The sequence below is a fragment of the Camelus dromedarius genome, chromosome 35 (assembly GCF_036321535.1).
Source record: "Camelus dromedarius isolate mCamDro1 chromosome 35, mCamDro1.pat, whole genome shotgun sequence".
Classification (NCBI taxonomy): domain Eukaryota; kingdom Metazoa; phylum Chordata; class Mammalia; order Artiodactyla; family Camelidae; genus Camelus; species Camelus dromedarius.
The window spans coordinates 7,014,077-7,025,978 of record NC_087470.1 but is presented as its reverse complement, the minus strand read 5'-3'; the positions used below and the strand labels follow the sequence as shown (position 1 = coordinate 7,025,978).

Below are 11,902 nucleotides of genomic sequence, written 5' to 3'. Positions count from 1 at the left end.
AGTCCTTGGAATCCCGCCTGAATCAGATTCTGTTCTGGAGGAAGGACAGGTGCAGAAGAATCTCAAAATTCCAAACTTAGAAGATGATCAGGAACCCAAACTCAACTCTGTCAACTCCCTGGGGTCCCCTGAGGAGTGTGGTTTTCTCAGACCATCTGCCCTGTGTCAGGAGCAGACCAAGCCTCAGGTAGCTTAGAGAGACTATCATGCAGCACATGCTTTGGACGGTTCTCAGTTCTGACCTGCATGATCTTGAGACCCTTTTGTAACTCCTAACACTGTTTTCTCATACCTATAGTGATGGTTATTGATGACTGAGTTAATCCTCTTACAATGCTGAGGTGCTGTTGTTCCTTGGATAACCGAATATTTTGAAGGGATCAACTGTTTATCACTTCCCCCTAATTAAGTATGTTTTTAAAACTAGAAATGTTTCAGGGGGCACTCAGGTCCTCCTCTTGCACCAGTTCCTGGTGTTGGCAGTTTCTGCTCTGAGCTCCAGATCCTGATCCTGCCGGTGGTCTATGGTGATGCCAGTGTGTACATGCTCTTCCTTGTGCACCGATGTGGAAAGGAGGCAGCCCTTCCCCTACATGAGGCTGCAACTTGCTGACACTCAAAGCAGGCACAATGAAGAATCAGCTAGAGTTCCCGGTACCAGCTGTCCCAGGTAGAAACATCACCTTCACCACAGTGTTCCTGTGCTCCTATCAGGCCTTCACTACTCCCATCAGGCCATGCATGAGCAATGTGACAGGTGACTGCCTGTCCCAGCACAGCATGGTGGTGATGATCCCACCTTATCTGTTTGTCTTTGGAGTGTCCCCACACCTCTCTGAGCTTCACTTTGCTCTTCTCACAGGCAGGCTTGTACAGGCATGAACCTGACAGGATTATGGTAGGTAGTCATGGTAGCTGCTCACCCAGTGGCAGGCTCTGCCGAGAGGGCTACTGGGAGTGCTGTGTGTCTTCACACGTCCTTCACTCTCCCCAATGAAAACACTCTTGGCCTTATCCTTCCCTGGCCTGTGGCCTTTGTGTTTGCAAAAGAACATGGAAACAATCTGTTTGCAAAGAAGTTTTGAGGTTCTGTCCATCTGGTCCAGGAAATGCTGACTCTGCTAGATGTGCTGTTGGGTGGGCTCTCATGGGAGAGGCTTGGGCAGGACTTCCCTTGGCAATAAGCTGCCCCACCCAGGCCTTTCCATGATCCAGACTCCTGGGACCAGGGTGCAAATCCCCAGCTCCCCACTTGTAAACAATGTGACCTGGGCAACTTTCTCAAACCCAAGCTTTGTCCACCCAAGGTCATCAGAGATGGGGGATAACAGGATGTCCTGCACAGAGTGTCTGTGCAGATTAAGTGAGGTAGAACAGACAGAACAGTGGTGGGGCCTGGCCCATTCGTTGGCAGAAGGGAGCTCACCATGTGCAGCAATTTCCGCGGGTCACCCAGCAATCTGCCCAGAGGCTTAGCTACTCCATCACTATCATGTATCTGAAGTCCACTTAACCACATGGGAGAGAAACAAACACATATTCTGAGTGTAGCTGCCACAGGAAAAAGTGCATCTGAGCGGGGAGTAATACCAGAGGGTGATCAGGATGGTGGAAGATGCCCCCTTGGGTTGAGCAGAGTGGAGCTGCCCTCTGGAGCCTGGGGTTAGTGAGGATGGGCTTGTAGAAATGCCCCTCTCCTTTACCCATCAATGCTGGGTCCTGCGGGTACTGAGTCCCACAATCGGTGTGCTGCTAGTGCCCTCAGCACAGAGAAAAACCCAGGGGTTCCCACAAGGCTTCGGCCACGTCCTCTGCTTCCTGAACTCCCATTCTGGTGACCCCACCTGGGATGCAGAGATGAGGTGAGGCAGGGGCTTGTGCTGTCAACACCACTGCTCTACCCTGGGAATCTGACACACAGTAGGTGCTCGGTAAGTCATTGTTGAATGAACAGCAGTACTGGGTCAAGTTTCTGTGGGTGTCTGTGCCCCTAGATCAGGGACCCCTCAGGGCCCACCTCACAAGTGACATGAAAATAATAATGCCACCAGGAGCAATAACAGTTCCTCAGAATAAGTGGGCTTTTCCAAGCACTCTCCACCTGTTGCAAAGGCCTCCCAGCAGGGAAGTGGGCTGTCAGGGGCAACACTGCACTCTCCACTGTAATAAGGAGAAAGCCAAGGGCCACAGAGAGGAGTGCCTTTCCAGTGTCACTGCTCACTTTCCCACCTTTTGGGAGACTGGGAGGCTTTTCTACTACATTCTGGCTCTGAAGCCCCAATATTGTTTGGACATGTCTCCCTCCCTGGAGCAGGGAACCACTAAGTGACCTGTCACTTGTCACCAAGCAGACAGGCTCATTTCAGCTCATTGTGCCACCTGCAGTTTGTGCTAGTAGCAGGATCCTCTGGGAGACATCACACTCTCCCAACCTGAAAACAGGTGAACAGCTCACAGGTTTCCTGGAGAGGATGGTCACATGGCCTTGATCTGGCCAATCAGCATTTTCCATCCTCCCTGGCCACTGTGATTGGCTCAGGGCTGGGCACCAGCCCAATCAGGCTCCACGGAGGTCAGGCCTAGTTGCTGGAATCCTGGGAGCAGAGAAGTTCTATTTCAGTTGGGAGTTGAGGGGTGGTGATGTCAGCCTGTGGCAGTTGGTGACTATCTTGCTCTCGTAAAGGCAGAGCCATGTGAAGATGACACCAGTGGCAGAGCCCAGAGGTGGGGAAAGATGACTTCTGCTGATGTCACTGAGCACCAGGTACAGCTCTGCCTGAAGCTATCTCCTTGTGGATGTCTCAGTTAGGTAAGTCATTCTCTCCTGCCCTGTTTGCTTCTTTAAGCCACTTTGGTTTTCTGTCACTGGTTTTAAGAAAAAGTTTGACTATTCCTTCAAGCTGGCTAAATGGAGACCCTGGAACTGCAACAGTGTGGTGACAGGCAACAATGTGGCTAATAGACTCCAGAGGCCTCTGTTCAAACAGGGGATTGTAAATGACAAGGGAGAGTACACATGGCCTCAGTGAACAGACTTGCTAGTGGTAGCTCGCAGTTCCTGGATATTAGAGTGCATGCACTCAGCCAAGTCTCAGCCCTGCTCTCACACCTGCTAACCCATACATCTCCTCTCCCACCTGCCTGGCCTAGGGGCCTGGACACCCCCAGGCACCTGAAACAGCCCAGGGCTTTGTGTTGTAATTTACACAGGCTGCCCCTACTTCTGAGGGTGAGGGTGACTGGGTTCCAGTTTACATAGAAAACAGACTAGACGGTCTCACTAGTGAGCTGTGGGGGTGGGACCCCAATCTACCATCTGACCTATGACTTCAGAGTGGACAGCCTACCCACCCTCAGCCAGGATGCTTGCTAAGCCTAGGGGCTCAGGAGTCCTGCTCCCTCCAGCACCCCTCCTGGAGGTGAGAGTGGGGGGGCTCTGCCCTATACAACATTCACCCCTGCAGGGGCACACGTGTGACCTCACAGTCTGTCATCCCTTCCTTATGACCTGGACCTCCTTGGCAGGGCATGAGAGGTGCCTTGATGTGTGAGAACTGCAGTTCATGGGTGCACATGTGGGCAGGTGCACCATGACTGAGAGGACAGCACCCCAATTTAAGCCCCCTCCATGCTCAGATGATTACATTCTGGAATTGAGGGGTTCCCAGGGGTCAGGTGGCCAATTCTGGCCTTAGGGGCAAATTCTTATCACCCAGGAGGCTAATTTTTAAATTAAATTAGACATTTACAGTTCAATAGTCAAGCCCCTTTCTCAGCAGCCTTGTAGCCTCTCAGCTTTTACCTCTCGCTGTGACCATGTTCTTAGCTTCAAATTGAGTGCCATTATGGACATGAACATGTCCCTGTCATGTGTCACCTTCAGAGTAAGGGGCCACCCAAAACTCCCCTCCCTTCCCCTTGTCGATACCTCCACACAGGGAGTAGGGCCCTTTCGATGCAGTTGTGCAAATGTGTGAGCTAAGGGTTTAGAATGACCAGGCTAGGAGGGGTCTGCCCCACATGGCAGGGAAGGTGGGCTGGCAGGGGTTGATGGTTCACTTGTAAAACTCAGCTGGTGTCAGGCAGCGACAACAGACTGGCAGCCAAGGGCTCAGCTGGTGCAGAGTAAGCGGATTAAATGTGTTCACCCAGACGCCTCGGGGATGGCAGCCCTGGAGTAAGACTACAAGTGAGGAAGGTGGAGGGTCCCCAGTGCCTGGACCTCCACCTTGTAAAAATCAGGACTGAGATGTGGCTTTGAAATCAGAACACTGGAGTTCAAAGCTTCCCCCACCACTTGGTCAATAATTCAAAGCAAATGAGCCTCAGTTTTCTCATGTGTAAAATCGGAACATTGAAGCCTCTCCCTCTGAGGGTGTGGAGGGAAGTAAATGCGGTGACAGCAGAGCACAGGAGCTGTCTGGTCTGAGCCTGCACACAGGCAGGCCATTGTTGCTGACATGACCACCGTCTTCCAGGGCAGGGTCTGCACACTCTCCCTGTGAAGGTCCAGACAGTAAACATTCTAGGCTTTGAGGGACCTACAGTCCCTGTCACAACTACCACCCTCTGCTGTTGGGGGGCAAAGGCAGCTCCTGCAGTAGGTAGTCCAGGCTCGCACCCCCGCTTCCTGGGATAAGTATTCCTGAGATACAATTGTCACATAACTTTGTTGGCTTTAAGTGTGCAGCATAATGGCTTGTTACATGTGCATATTGTGAAATGATCACTGCATTAAGTTTACTTGACGTCTGTCATCACCCATAGTCACACACTATTTTCCTTGTGATCAGAAATTTTAAGAGGTACTCTCTTAACAACTATCAAATGCACAGTGCAGTGTTGTTAACTACAGTCACCTTGCAGTACATTATGTCCCCAGGACTTGTTTATCTTCTAACTGGAAGTTTGTACATTTTGATTATCTTCCCGTATTTCAATCACCCCCTGACTCACCTCTGGCAACCACCAACCTGATCTCTGTTTCTATGGGTTTCGGTTTATTTTATAGATTCCACATATAAATGAGATCATAGGTATTTGTCTTTCTCTGTCTTATTTATTTCACTTAGCATAATACCCTGAAGGTCCATCCAAGTTGTCACAAATGGCAGGATTTCATTTTTTTAATGTCTGAATAAGATTCCATTATATATACATATATATGCGTCACGTTTTCTGTATCCATTCATCTGTTGATGGACACTTAGGTTGTTTACATATCTTGGTTATTGTAAATAATGATACAGTGAACGTGAGGGTGCAGTTGTCTCATTGACATAGTGATTTCATTTCCTTTGGATATATTCCCAGCAGTGGATTTGCTGGATCATATGGAAGTTCTAATTTTAAATTTTGGGGGAGTCTTCTTACTCTTTTCCAGAGTGATGGCACCAATTTACATTCCCACCAACATTGCAGAAGTTTCCCTTTTCTTCACACCACGACCATCACTTGTTATCTCTTGTATTTTGATGACACCCACCCTGACAGGTGTGAGGGGATATCTCATTGTGGTTTTGATTTGCATTTCCCTGATGGTGAGTGATGTTGAGCACCTTTTCATGTACCTGTTAGACATCTGTGTGCCTTCTTTGGAAAAATGTCTATTCAGTTCCTCTGCCCACTTTTTAAATCAGATTGCTTGTTTTTTTGATGTTGAATTGTAAGAGATATTTATATGTTTTGGGTGTTAACCCCTTATCAGATACATAGTATGAAAGTACTTTCTCCCCTTCTGTCTGTTACCCTAACCTCTGCTTTCTGGATGACAGGGGTCCAGGCACTTGGGAATCTCTGCTTCTCACATGTTTCCAATGGTGGGTGGGTGAGGGCGGTGTTGTGATAAAACTGTGCACAACCGTGGGTCACTACCCCTTCTTTTAGAAGGTGGGCTCTGAAGAGTGCAGTGTGGGCAGGGATGTTTCCCTGAAGTCATCATTTGGATGGTCATGTGCCCTGGAACTCACATCTTCTAGCCCGGATGTGATGGGGGAATTTGCAAAGGGAGGACCTTGCAGCTAAGAGACTGACCAGGTGTTCTTGTGTCTTGTTGGAAGCACCTGGAAAAAAAGTTGTGTGGAACAGGGACTCCTCCAGGTCACAAGGCTCAGTTCAGGCTTCTGGGATGCAGAGACCTGCTCTGAGCCACTGTCACTGAGGAGGGAAGGGCCTCAGGCAGGAGGGAGGGGTTGCTGGATTTCACTTGCCCTGTTTGTCAAGTATCAGCTCTGGTGATGTGTGGCACATGGGCTTAGCTTTGGGCATGTAAGAGGAGAGGTTCCTGGGGAAGGGCTGGCTTTTTCCTCTGATTGAGGTCCTACTGTGTGCCAAGCACAGCAGTCCTCTGAGTCAGAGCTGGAAAGCCAGGCACAGAGAGGTCAGGGAGTTTCCAGGTCACACAACATTAGGGGCATCATTAGGGTCTGATGCAGACCTGACGCCCAGCCTACATTCTCTCTCCTTTCCCAGGACCATCATGATCCCACATGTCAGCATCACCCAGAGAGGCCCAGGTATGGGCACTGGGACCTTTCCTGCCTAACATGCCAGGAGCCTTAAGAGGGAGGACAAGACACTTCCTGAGTCCATGATGCCCAGAGGCTGCTCTCAGTGAGAGGCCCAGCACACACTATTGGATGAATCCTAGCTCTGTCCTGAGTCACTCTATCCTCCCTGCCTCAGTTCTTCTGCCCACATGGGGCTGGAAACAGCAGCCACTTCACAAGGGTCTAAGGAACCTCCAGGATCCTGGAAGCAGCATCCTCACACAGGGAGCATGGTGGGGTCAGCCTCCATTGTCTCCTTAAGTTTTCCTCACCTCTTTGCTGGATGAGGAGCCCTAGCGGGGCCCTGGCTTGTCCCAATTCTCACCCCAGATCAGGGTCCAGCAGGGGGTGGTGTCCAGGCTGGACTCTGTCCTCTGCCCCTTCTGGGCACCCTCATTCCCCACACCTTGGCTGCCTGGACACTGTCTTCCAGGGGCCACTCTGTGCCTCCCACACCTACCTAGCATCCACCCACCCTGGGTTACTCCATCGCCCTCTGGCCCTTGGACACACACCTACTCCGTGTTGAGTGGAAATGAGGTGACGGACATGCTGGGCCTCCTGGACAGTCTGGGGGAGCCCGATATCCCCATCCTGCCCACCGCCCCAAGAGCCCAAGTTGGGGAGAGGGTGTGCCTCCATTCATACTCTGATTTGCTCAGATTCTCAGCACCTACTTTGCTGGGTGGATATGGGGGCAGAGGGATGATGTAAAAGCAGGAGACCTGGACAGCAGAGCATGAGAAGGGGGCTAGCCCAGGCTGGTCTCATAACCCCCTTAGCCTTGGCTTTCTCATCTTTAAAGTGGGACAGACTATTTTGAGGTGAGCAGTATCCTGACCCATAGCCAGGCACTGTCCTACATGCATAAGAGACCACTGACTCCTCATGAAAATCTGTGGGGCAGGGACAGGCGTTATCACCCATTTCTGCAGAAGTAACTGAGGCACAGAGAGAACAGGGGAGGTGACCACTCCAGATTACAGAGCCCAGGCCATCTGGTTCCAGTGTCCAGGCTCATGGTCAGTGCCCACTCTGGGTTTCCTTCCTCCCTTCACCCTCCACTGGGACCCATGGCTGCAGCCTCATCTCAGTGTGATTGTTCATGGGGAGCAGGATGGGGGCTCTGAGGGCCCGTTTCTCCGAGCACTGCTTTCCCAGAAGGCTCAAGGTGTTGACTGTATTCACTACTGGACACCCAGGCCTGGGCCCAGGCCAGCCACACTGCAAGGCCTGAATCAATGATTGTTGAGTGAATACCTGAACCTCTGCATATACATGCATGTTGCTCCCATTTCCTCATCTCCACAGCTGGCTACCCGGCCAACACCTTATGTCATCAGGCCTCTGCCAGGGACAGTCAAGGGGACCAGAGCTGCTCATCTGGGGACAGGGAGCCTCAGGGGCCCTGTGTCTGTCCCAAGCATCTCCTGGGCCAATTCACAGGGAAGCCCAGGCAGCTTCCAGGAACAGCAATCAGGTCCCAATCCCAGGGGTGTAGAGTAGGTCTTGAGGGGTGTTTCCTGAGACTGACTTTGTGTATGAAGGGGTCCTGGGGGTCAGGCTGCTTTCAACCTCCATTCCAGGCCCACACCCCTGCTGGCAGCATTGAGCTAGTAATAAAGGACACAGGCCGTGGGGCCAAGGCTATAGCAGGGCTCTGCTCCCTCTCTGTGGTTCAGTGTCCTCATCTGTAACAGAGAACTAGTAACAGGGCCAAGGGAGGGCTCACTGAGACCCTCCTCTGTAGCTTTGGTTGGACACTGCCCTCTCTCTGCTCAGTGCCCTTCTCTGTAATAGAGAACTAATAACATTTTTCTTAGCCCCTTTTGGCCCCGTTTTTCTGAGTCTCTTTCCACATTGGGCCCAGTGCTTTCACAGAGATCACAGACTTGGGAGGTAATCAGAGTGTGGTCTCAGCCCTAGTGGTCCCAACTGAGGCCAGAGGAACTTCAGGAGGGGTGGGAATCCAGAAGTGCTTCATGGAGGAGGTGAGATCTGAGCTGTGTCCCCAAGGATGAGCTGTCATCCAGCTGAGGCCTGGCACTGAGCAGGACCCATGTACATGGTGAATGAGGGTGTGAATGAATGAATGGGCACCCCTCTAACAGAGAGTGAGGGGGGAAGTCCCCCAGGCCAAAGCAGGAAACACAGGGCACCCTGGGGGAGCAGAGGGCGGGGCTGCAGTGTGATGCCTGCCTCACCCTTTATGGGTGTCTTGCCCCCACTTTAGCCTGTGTTCTGGTGGATTGGGAGCCCTTGCCTCTCCTCTGCTCCAGGATCCTGCTCTTCATTCCCAGCAACACCCACCTGTGTCACCTCAGTGTCCCCTAGTGGACCTGGACCTGTCTTGTGGGAGATTGTGAAGAGGGATTTGGTGTGCAGCCCAAGACTGAAGTGGGAGGGAGAGGATAATAGGGACCTCCAGAGGGGATCATGGGCTGGGGGAAATCAGAGGGGTGGGGAAGGCAGAGACTCAGGGCTGAAGGATCCTGCTAGTGGTGGCTCCTTCACAAGGGGCTTCACAGGGAGGAAGCATTCATGGGGTAAAGGCAGAGCTCAGTTTGGGGCTCACTGACATGGAACAGCTCATCACAGAGACGTCCAGAGGAGCTGGATATTGGGAACAAAGGTGCCACTGATATCAGGGTTAGAGCCTGAGACCCAGATGAGGTGGGGTGGTGGTGCAGGGGAAGGGGCTTGAGGATGTCAAGATGTTCATTCATTGGGGTCCTCAGGGTGGGGACCTTCATGTTCATTTCACAGCCACCTGGTGCCTGACAGAGCTAGGCTTAGGGAGGTCACTGAGTAGACACGTGCTGACAACCTAGATTCTCCTGTTTTCACATAAAGTCCCTGGTGTGAAGCCAGGTGGCACTCTTTAGAGTCATACACCCTCACCCCTGGGCTCTCTGTGTGCCTAGAGCCCAGTGGCACCTTACCTCCCACTCCCCACTGCAGGACCCTTTGCACACCTGCATTTCCACAAGCTATAAAACATCTTCTCTTGCTGTGTGTTTACCCTATGAAAACTCATTGCCCCAGGAAGAGAGGCCTCACATCCTGCCCTTATTAAAGTGGTAAAGCCTGTTGTTCAGAGAAGCCCCTGACAGATCTCACAACCAACCAGGTACCTGTGCATGAATTGATCATGCAGCCCCCTCCTCCTTGTGTGAACAGCACCCCCCCCCAATAACAGACCCCACAAACTCAACCTTGGCCCTCGTGTAGGCACCTCTTGCCTGTGTGGCCTGATGTTGCCTATAGCAGTGTCCCTATTAAACTTTCCTAGACCCTTCTCAGAAGCTGGTAATTCTTTACCAACCCAAGTAACTAGCCCGCCATTGTGCCCACAACACCTGAAACAGAATTGGCTAAATTATGCAGATTGATGATGCAGTTTAATTTGCTTTAAAGGTGAAATCAAGGTTTACAAATAAAAGCAACATACGTACTCAAGGCAGGACTAAGAACTCACACGGATAACTAAGACCCTCCACGCGCATCCCACTGTGGCCTCAGGGCCTTTGCGCTGGCTGCTCTTTCAGCCAGGATCTCTCTTCGCCTGCTTCTTGAACACCTCCAGGAATCTGCTCAAATGTCCTCCCTGACCTTATTTTTCTCCATGGAACATATCACCTCCGGACATTGTGTATATTATACTTAATTTTCTCTGTGTCCCCCACCAGGCTGTCTGCTGCATGAGAATGGAGACCTGCCTGCTTCACTCCCTGCTGTGTCCGGTATATGGAACCCGCCCAACACACAGTAGGACCTCAGCGAATGTGTGACGGGTGTGTGATCACTGTAGGCCACAGACAAAGGTCTTCCCAGCAGTGATGGTAAGAGTCATTCATTCTCTACTTACTGAGCCCTACTGTGCACTGGATACTGACCTGGGTGGGAGGCATGCAGTGGATGAGACACAGTGAGCACACACAGCATGTTAGGAGGGACACGTGCTCTGGAGAGCACACAGGGCTGGGGGAGTGCAGGAGTGGAGGAGAAGAGGGTCAGGTGGAGACATTGGTGGCAGAAGAGACAGAGAGGTGGGGCCCAGGTCGTGCAGGGCTTGATGGCTCCTGTGAGGGCTTTTCCTCAGGGCAGTGGAACCATAGCTGGGCGTGGAGCAGGGGCCCGGTTCCTGAATGCTATGCAGGAGATGGAGCAGGTGTCTGCTTTGGAGATGTGCGTGGAGGAGGCTGTCCCTGTAGACTGTGCAGGCAAGGAAGGCTCCTCTGAGGGGGTGACATCTGAGCTGAGCCCTTGTATGGACCATGTTTACACCTTCTGTAGACTGGATGCTTTCGTCTGCCCTGCAGGCCTATGCAGGACACACCCTGTTCTCAGTCACCTGGACTTGGCCTCCTGCCTCCCTTGTGGGCCCTCCCACCCCAGAAGGAGTCCTTCTAGATCTAACGCACTACCCCCTCCACTGGACTTGGACTCACACTGAGCCACTGTCCACCTGCCCAACTCACCCAGAGTCAAGTCCAGACACTTGGGGGAGCCCCTCCACCCCAGAGCCCATGAACTTACTCAAATGGCCAGTCCTCAGCCTTCTCACATGCCTCACCCTCCCCTCCTGCAGAAACCCTGTGACAGATCCTGTCCACAGCACCCTGCTCCTCCGATCCTGACCCCAGGCTTTCCCATGGGGTGTGACCCCGCATGGGGTGCAGTCCCCTCCTCCAGTCTGGTGAGTAGAAACTACCTTTTCTTTTTTCTTTTGTTAATATATTTATTTTTTAATTTTTATTTTATTGAGTTATAGTCAGTTTGCATTGTTGTGTCAATTTCCAGCATAGAGCATAATTTTGTCAATTGTGTTTACTCTTTCAAGAAACCATCTCTTGGCTTGATTTTTTCAAATGTTTCTAATATCTCTATTTTATTTATTTCCTCCCTTATCTTTATTATTTCCTTCCTTCTGCTTACTTTTGTTATTTTTTGCTCTTCTTTTTCTAATTCTTTTAGGTGGTAATTTTGATTGTTTATTGCAGTTTTTCCTCTTTTTTGAGGTAGACCTGATTCTCTCGCTATAAACTTCCCTCTAAGCGCTGCCTTTTCTGGATCCCATAGGTTCTGTGTGGTTGTGTTTTCATCATCATTTGTCTCACTGTGTTTTTTTATTTCTTATTTGATTTCATCATCCACCCTTTTTTTTTTAAAGTAGTATGTTGTTTAATCTCCATGCTGTCATTTATTTCTCCTTTATTTTTCTGTAGTTAATTTCTAGTTTTATGGTATTCTGTTCAGAAAAAGTTGCTTCAAATATTTTCTATCTTCTTCAAATTGTTAATGCTTCTTTTGTGCCAAAGTATATGATCAATCCTAGAAAATGTGGTACGTGC

At 50.8% G+C, this 11,902-nt stretch overlaps 1 long non-coding RNA gene across 2 annotated transcripts in view; it reads left to right on the top strand.

Annotated features, from left to right (window-relative positions):
* The first annotated feature begins 1,045 nt into the window (after positions 1-1,045).
* The window catches only part of LOC135319954 (uncharacterized), a 38,556-nt gene continuing 27,699 nt past the window's right edge, over positions 1,046-11,902 (top strand). For both annotated transcript variants that reach the window (XR_010379040.1, XR_010379039.1), the window contains exons 1-3: positions 1,046-2,809; positions 10,238-10,390; positions 11,140-11,247. This is a non-coding gene — a long non-coding RNA (uncharacterized LOC135319954). The remainder of the gene's footprint in view (positions 2,810-10,237; positions 10,391-11,139; positions 11,248-11,902) is intronic.